Raw genomic sequence first — 8,541 nt, forward strand, 5'->3', positions numbered from 1 at the left:
TGAAGCCATTTCCAGATAAGTAGTTAGGTGGCTTTTTTGGGGGGCTGTACGGCCGGCCACAAATAGAAGCATCTGTACTGGCTGATTGACTCAATATCTGCAGCAGGATCCCTTTCTTCCACTGATAAAACTGGAGAATCCCCTGCTCCAAATTCCATTCTATCCTCACATTCCTTGGATGTGAAGGGTTGGGACAGCTGTTCAGAACAAGTGATGTACTGAGGAACTCCTGTCACTTTCTGTGAGCTGGGACAAGTACTTCACCAATGTGGCCAGCTCAATGAGTAGAGCAGTTAGAGCTTCTTTTGCCCCTCCTCCCAATCCACAGTAGAATTTTAACTGTTCTGGAATCTTCTTTTATACACTAGAATAGTAACATGCCTGGTAACTAGGTCCCATATTAATAATAGTGTATCTCTAGAACATTGTGAATTAAATATTTTTGGTTTGCTTGTTTGCTTTTAGGGGGAATTTTTTTTTTTTGGAAAAGGGTTATCATAACTTTATTTTCACAAGTAAATGAAATCTAAGCTCTAACAGTAATAGCATACATAAACCACTTCACATAGGAAGGTCCTCAGTAAATGGTAGCTCTCATTGATAAGATAGACTTGGGACATGACCAATTAGTGTTTAGCTATTTGTATTCTCTTTGCTACCATGGCCACTGAAGCATCATGTTTGTGTTTTTAAAATTACTTTGTAATTCCTTTACTGATGCAGAAAGAGAGATTGGGGATTACCTCTTGGGGAAACTCTTGACCTCGTGGCGGTTACCTAATCTTAGCTATATAGTCTCAGAAGTAAAGAGTTTCAGGAGAATACATCCCATAGTTTTGGGAACTATCAAAACAAATTATACCATGGGATGGTCTTCTCAATCATTTGGCTATCCTTTACCTACCCCTCATACCAACTCATTTACTAGACATCTGTTTCTGAACAAGAACTGTCCAGTAGTTTCTGTAGCTGTGTTGAGTCCAGCTGTCCACTGCGGAGATGGTTTGAGGTACCTGGAGAAGTATGTTTTCTAACAAGGATGCATGGTTCTTATAAACACATAACAGTCTTCCAAAGTGTACAGTTAAGAAAAGCAGGGCCCAATATGGCCCTGTCTGCTTGCTTGTATTTGTCCATTCCGTTTGTCTTCTTTTTTATTTCCTGCTTCTAGTCTTCATTAATTAAACCTCAGTTGAGCTCCTGTAGTTACTAAGATGTTCCCTGGTTACCTTCAAGAGTCAGAGACAAATGAAGTGAAGATGGGGACTTTGCCTTCAGTCAACTCACCTTGCAGAAAGGAGGCATACATATCCCGAGAGGCTCAGGAAACTTCCCCAGGAGCTGACATTTGAGTGAGAGTAGGGTACAAAGGCAGAAAGGCCAGTCCCATGGTGACATGGGGGAGTAGTAGTCAAAAGGACTTCATAGAAGAGTAGATGTGAGGATAATGTCTTTGTCACTTTCTGAATTGTAACCATGCCCTAAAAGGGAGAAGTAGATTTTTCAGTGTTATGGTAGGGTTTTCAGTACCTGTCTACACTCATGATTTGCTTCATCATATAGGCTTATACTAAAATGTATGTATAATCAGATCATATTGCTGCAGAGATTATGTATATGATAGGATGCATCCAAGTTGGACCTTTGATTTTGGAATGATCTGCTTATTCTTTTCACCAGAGAATAGTGTTAGAACTTTGAATATGCTTTACTTTTTTGGGAAAAAAAAACTTTTTTGTTTTGAAGTAATTAAGATTCATAGGAAGTTGTTAAAATAAAAATGAACTATATCGGGAGGATATATGTGTACCTTCATCCACGTTTCCCCGGTGATTACATCTCCTATAATTACAGTAAATGCATATTTGTTTCTGTCCTACAGTTGAAAGATACTAAGTATAGTTGGTGTACAAACAGCTTCTAGCTTTTTTCTCTGCTATGAGCCAGAATGTACTTAATCAGAGTCTTTGTTTGGCCAGCCCACTTAATACTCTTTGTAAAATTTCCATAATGATTGCTTAATTAATACATGACTTTGGGGCTAAGTTAAATCCTAATCTTTCTACCATATTGGTAATGTTTAGAGATTACAGTGGTATCATATAAATATCCTTTTAAGTGCTACCAGACATTAGGATTTTCTTTGTGACTAGAGCTAATATTTGTAACCTAATTATGGAGAGAACATTGTGCCCAATGAATTCCCATACATCTTTGCTTCACACATGGACACAAACACTCCTCCCTTTGAATGAATGCATTCTTATTTGTATACTTTGCAAATAATACTTGAAGCTATAACATTTGTATATTAATAGATGTCTCTGATAGAGGAGGCATTGGTGGTGTACCTTAAAAAGAACTATTATGTTGACTACATGTCACATAGTAGGTGTTTAATAAATTCTTCATCAGCCCATTATTGCTCCAGGGAGGCATTTTTATCTTGAATGACAGGTAAACATTGCTAGAATTTGACTTTTGTGTACTTTTGCATATGGCATTTGGTTCATAGATCCTTGTTCAGAGCAATCTGCTCTGTCACAGAGATTTAATAATCATATGGGTTTGCCCACAGTTAAGTGGTAGCAGAAACATCCTGCATATTTAAATCTGAAAACATTTTTTTTCATCCTTGGGGCTTGTGACACCTTATATGTAGTTTTCAAAAAGATTTTTATAAGTCCTTAGTTACAAATGATTTCAAATATCGGTAAAAGAATAGTATAATGAATCCACAAGTACCTGTTCTCAGCTTGTGGCTAATTTATTAACAGAATGGCTCTACACATTCTTAAAGAAAATCCTAGGTATTCTATAATTCACCAATAAATATTTCAATATGTATCAATAAAAGGGTTTCTTAAAGAACCCTTACCAGATACACTCAAAATTTACAGTGATTCCTTAAATAATTAAACATATGTTCAGTGTCCACTTTCCTTTACTAAACTACATACACAGTGATGGGTTGTTTCAAATTTCTTTGAATCTGTCCTCCTTCATAGGTTTTCCTTCTGTGCAATCTATTTGCTAATGAAGCAAAGTTTGTTTTTCTATTAGTTTCTCATTGTCTGGCTTGTGATAGTTTCCACTGTTGTGTCATTTAATCTCCCTTTCTGTAAGCTGTTAATTAGATCTGGGGACATGAGCAGATTAAGGTGTGTGTATGTGTGTGTGCGCATGTGTGTGTATGTGTGTGTGTGTGTGTGTGTGTGTCTTTCCTTTTAAACAGTCAGACATGGCTTACAGATTGGTACCAAACAAGATTTAAAAAAAAAAACGAAATGGGTTCCCACATATCACATTAATAAATACACACAAAAAGGTGTTTAATAAAATCAGATGTTCAAAAACAGAACACAGGAATGTTTGCATTGACAGCATAGACAGTCTTACGATATTATGGGTGGGCAGAAATTTTCCTGTCATTCAACCGGCTGTCAGACTACCACATGAGTGCTCAGTGCAATGACATTTTAGCTGTGCCCTTGGCTTATGCATTAGGAGACCAAAATGACATGCCATCTTTCTACATATATTGTGGCACCACCACTATTATACAAACAGATCAGCTTCTCATGGAACATCTGGCGAATTGCAAGTCTGACTAACGTTGGGTTTATTCTTACCACAATCATAGATGTTGATTAATTAATTGTCTTTTTATATATAATTATACATATGTTCCCATTGACTGAATAATGTGAAATGGAGCTAATCAGCAAATGTTTTCATCATACATTATCCTGACTCTGTAGGATTTATTTGAACTTAGTGATGTCAAATTTTGTATATGACTATGGTCCCATTTCAGTATGTTTGCCTCATATTTAAAATATATAGAAATCTTCTATTTTTAACATTTTTTGATATTGCTTAATTTCAAATAAAAGGTTGAAAAAGTATAATTACTACTTTTTTAAATCCTTGGGCCAGAGATGTAACTGAGTTCTTTTAGAATGTTTGCTAAGCATACACAAAGTCCTGGATTTGACACCCTGCACTGAATAAGTTGACACAACACTGTACTCCTAGTGTTTTGGGGATGAATACAGAAATATCAGAAATTCAAGGCCATCCTCAAGCACACTAGATAGTCTAAGTCAGCCTGAGATAAAATAGACCCTGACTCAAAGACAGCCCTATAGCTCCAGGAGTATCTTCAATTATTTCTCATAATCGTCAGAGCGAGAAAAGATTGTATTTTTGTATGTAACTACATTTTTCCATTTGAATTGATGCTCTCATTTTCTCAATTTCTTATTTAAAAGGTTTAGATTGTGATGCTTTGGTGACATGTCAAGCTAAGGCAAATATAAGAGGGCATCTTAGAAACTATGGCAAAACACTTCCGTGATACCAACATATCTTGAAAAACTATTCTACAGTATCACTAGACCTCTTTCTGTTTCAGTTTTTTTAGTATTCTTTTTTAAAATATTTAGTATTTTTTAGTATTCTTCTTTAGTATTCTTTTTTAGTGGCATTAGTTCTTTGTGTTCTATTGACAATGAAGGGCACTTTACCCATAGGTAAAACAGAATTTCAGGCAAAGTTAGAAGCTAACATAAACATATATTTTTATGTCTAAATTTAAAAACCTGCCCCCTCTATCATGCTTGCCGCCTTCAAGAACGAATATTTAATGGTCATAGTCCAATATTCACCCCCAGCAAGGTAAACACTGCTCATATGCATGAGCTTTCTGATTGCCTGTCTCTTCTTGTTCCTCACTCAAGTAAGTGGCTGTGAGTCTTTGCCCAGCCCTCTCCTGGGCTACCTCTCTGATTGCCTTGCTGCCAGTGGGCAGAGGGGACCTTGAAGACAGGCTTGACAGACAGTGCAGATATCAGGACAATGGTCTGTCTCCCACTGGGATTTTCAGACTTGCTTCTGAGGCAGAGCACATGAAAGCTTTGCTGTTCTCAGGAACTTCCCTGGAATATTGACTTTTTTCTTTTCTATCTCCATTTTGCTGACATTGAGAAGACTGGTAGAGGGCCTATTCTCACACACCAACAGCTGTGCTTTAGGAGTATTGGTGACATCCTTGGCGTAAAAATACGCTCAAATAAAAACTAGCTGCTTGCTGGCTCTGCCTTTGGCATGAAGGGCAGAGTGTCTAAGAAGCAGGTTTGCAAAACTCTGTTGCTTCTCTAGGTTGCTCTTATATAGACAGTGATTATTTTTGAGACATGGTGTTACCTTGTATCCCAAGACCTGGAACTCAATATGTAGTCCAAGCTGGTTTCTAAGACTCTCTTGCCTCAGCTGCCTGAGCGCCTGAGGTTGCTTATACATACCACTTGAGCCTACACATAAGTAGGGACTTGAATGCCTAACTTTATTTGGTTGTTGTTGTTCTAATTTGCTGTAGCACCTAAGCCCACATGGACAGATTTCCAAATCAGGGCATATTACCATTCCTGTTACACATGGGAATGACAGTACCTCATCCATTTAGAATGATCTAATCATTCATAATCGGTGTCATGAATTGGAATTGACAAGCCCTAGACAGTGACTCTGTTGGGCTTCCTATTGTGATGGTGGTGAGTTTCTAAGGGGTGAGAGGAGTTTCTCTTTCTTCATTCAGTTACCTTCCCTGCTTCTAAACCTAGCTCAATGGTACCACTCAATTTACTAGGAAAGGAGAACACTGACTCCTTGTTTGAATATTTAACTCATGAGCTATAATATAACAGAACCCATTTCTTTTACTAATTGAGATTACTTTTCAAATCATTTTACCATCTTGTGATATTGTCTATGATGTGTGTGTGTGTGTGTGTGTGTTTATATGTGTGTATGTGTGCATGTGTGTCAGGAAGGTGGGCGGGTATTTAAATGGGAACAATATGTGCATTTATGCTCTTAATGATTCAGTTGTAGTTGGGCTTTAGCTACATGTATGAAATTATATCAAAAATATGATATTTGAAGCTGGATGAGTCCTCTGTCCTCAATGCTTTATGTACAGACTCGTTATTTGACACAGCAAAACCTCAATTAAGATGTTTCAAGAACAAATATTTTTGATACCCTTGGTGCTAACCCAAACCATCCCTTCATGTTGGTATATGTGCCACTATTGGTTTCAAAACTCATTACTAAAATATCCCCTGTAGTTTGTTAATATCTTACCTTTACAAATCTATTTATTCATGTTGTGGTGCTGGGGTCAAACTTAGGGCCTTCTGAGTGCTTAGCAAGTAATCTATTACTGAGCCACACCTCATGCCCAGTAAATTTTTCTGAGGAGGATTCCTTGCCATGTTTAGAATACTAGGGCTTGAATATCAGCATTTACTATGTGCGGCTCTAGGAATAAATGACACAGGCAAAAAGGCCAGATCTGTCTTATATATAGGTCACACTCTCCAAAGAGAAGACTGCTTGTCCAGTTGAGGTAATGGAATAATCCTATGATTGGATTCTTTCTAATTAATTGAGGTTTTCCTACTCTTAAGTTAAAATGTGAAGTGGCTTCCAGGTTTTTAACTGGGCATAACATCTATGTCAGTCATGTGAGAAGCAAGCATCTAATCTGGGTATTTCTTGCCATTTGTGGTCACCTGGGGACTTTGGGCTCATTCTGTAACATTCTTAAACTCTACTTAATGGTCTTTAATTAATTGCATGGATGAAGCTCTTGCAGCAGAGTCATTGAAGGAAAGTTCAGTTAAAGACTCTTCCTCTTCCTTCTTTTGCCATCATTTGCTCCTCTCTGTCCCCTCTCGTGTTTTTCTCTCCCCTTCTCTTCTCTCATTCACTGTCAGGAAAGACTACCTTTGAAGGGACAATTCTGTACCGAGCTGCACCGGGAAAGACGGAGGGCCACAGACGCTATTACAGTGAGTGACCTTAACAGCAGGAGGCAATCATAAAGATAAGATCTGGGCACCTGTGGGTTTTGATGCAGCTGTGCTTTTCCTGAGCTGCTCATGCTTATGCCAAGTGTCTGTGTGAATTTCTGAACCAAGGACATGGGCTTATCTGCCTACAATAAGTGTCATTTCCTTGGTATGTGCTACAAGAGCACTCTCACCACCAGCTCCTGGCGCTTTCTTGTTCGCTTTCTGCCTCTCTCATGCGTGGCATGTGTGCATGAACCATGTATGCAGAGAAGGAAGCAGTAGCCTTTGTTATGGCAGTGGGAGATGGCTTCTGGTGGAGACATCAACCTCTCCTGGTTACTGCTTTTTCCAAGTGGGTCATTCATCATTTGCGTGGTTCAAAGAAAGATCTTGGCATGGGAGTCCATGCCAGACACAGTGTTTTGCTTTGCTCATCCAGCTAATCACCACACGGCAGACTTCTTTTGGCAGAACCCATTGCAGCCTTTTGTGTTGTAAAAATTAGGCTGCCAAGAGTTGAAGAAATTAGATATATGGATTAATTTCATGATGCTCTTAGAGCAGCTATTGCTACATCAGGAGCATTATACATGCATGCGCCAAATTAGAAACCATCAAACTGATGGGTGCCAAAGCTATGGTGAATCCCATCACAGTGGACAGCCACAGGACTGAAGCAAAGTTTAGGAGACTTCGTTCTGCTTTCATCTGGAGGGAAGAGAATCCACTGTGGTGCATATACACACATATCCATGAATTATATACATGCATGTAATAAAAGAGGTTCAGACATGAGCACCAGAACACTCCTCAAATGGTTGAAGTGAGGATATTTTTCTTTCAATTTCACTCTGAACACATGCACAGTTCCCCTGCATATGACTTAGCATGCAGTGTGCTTCTTGTGCTCAGTGGGGAGATCTGACCTTGTTCACCTCCATGCCCTGCCCTGTCCATGTGCCTGGAAGTTACACCAGTGCAGAATGCCGAAGTGCTAAAGTCATTTCCAAACACTTATGCGTTTTTGCACTATCTCATCATGGACCAGTAATGTGCCATTCATTAAACTGGCCCCAACCTCCATTCCACTTGGTAGGTTGAACTGCCCAAGAGTGCCATCTACTATTCTGAGTAATGAGATGGGGACATTTTATAGGAAGATGTACATGATAGGCACAAGTAGCTAAAACAGTCCCCCCAACACACATGAAAATTAAGTCACCTGTCTTCCCTTCCAAAGAGAAAGCACTAGATTTTTGAGTTATTACATCAACACAAATATTTAGCTGTATAATTTACATTCTTAACAATGATAGAGCCGGGATGCCAGAATTTCTGGAAGAAAAAATCTGCCGTGTGTTTCCTTCCCAGGCCATGCTTGTGTGGCTAAGTGACTGTGCGTCTGTTTCCTGTGTAATAAATTATTTCTTACAAGGACTAATACATTGTTATTACAATGAGCCTGAAGGCAGCAAATCTCTACCAGTGGAAACTTGGTGAAATTAGAATGGCAGGGGAGACCAGATTATGGCTATAGCTGACGGTGAACCACAGAAGAGCCCCCTGACTTCCTTTTTCTGAAGAACTAAAACAGACACACCCTAATCCATTTACCCTGTTGCCTTCTGGTGGTAGAGGTAGTGGTGGTGGTGGTGATGGGAGGTGATGGTGGTGATGGGAG

General features: G+C 38.9%; 1 protein-coding gene across 1 annotated transcript in view; it reads left to right on the forward strand.

The window, feature by feature from the left end:
* The window catches only part of Sh3kbp1 (SH3 domain containing kinase binding protein 1), a 359,863-nt gene that overhangs the window by 194,191 nt on the left and 157,131 nt on the right, over window positions 1–8,541 (forward strand). The window lies entirely within an intron of this gene.

Source organism: Mastomys coucha, chromosome X (genome assembly GCF_008632895.1).
Source record: "Mastomys coucha isolate ucsf_1 chromosome X, UCSF_Mcou_1, whole genome shotgun sequence".
NCBI lineage: Eukaryota > Metazoa > Chordata > Mammalia > Rodentia > Muridae > Mastomys > Mastomys coucha.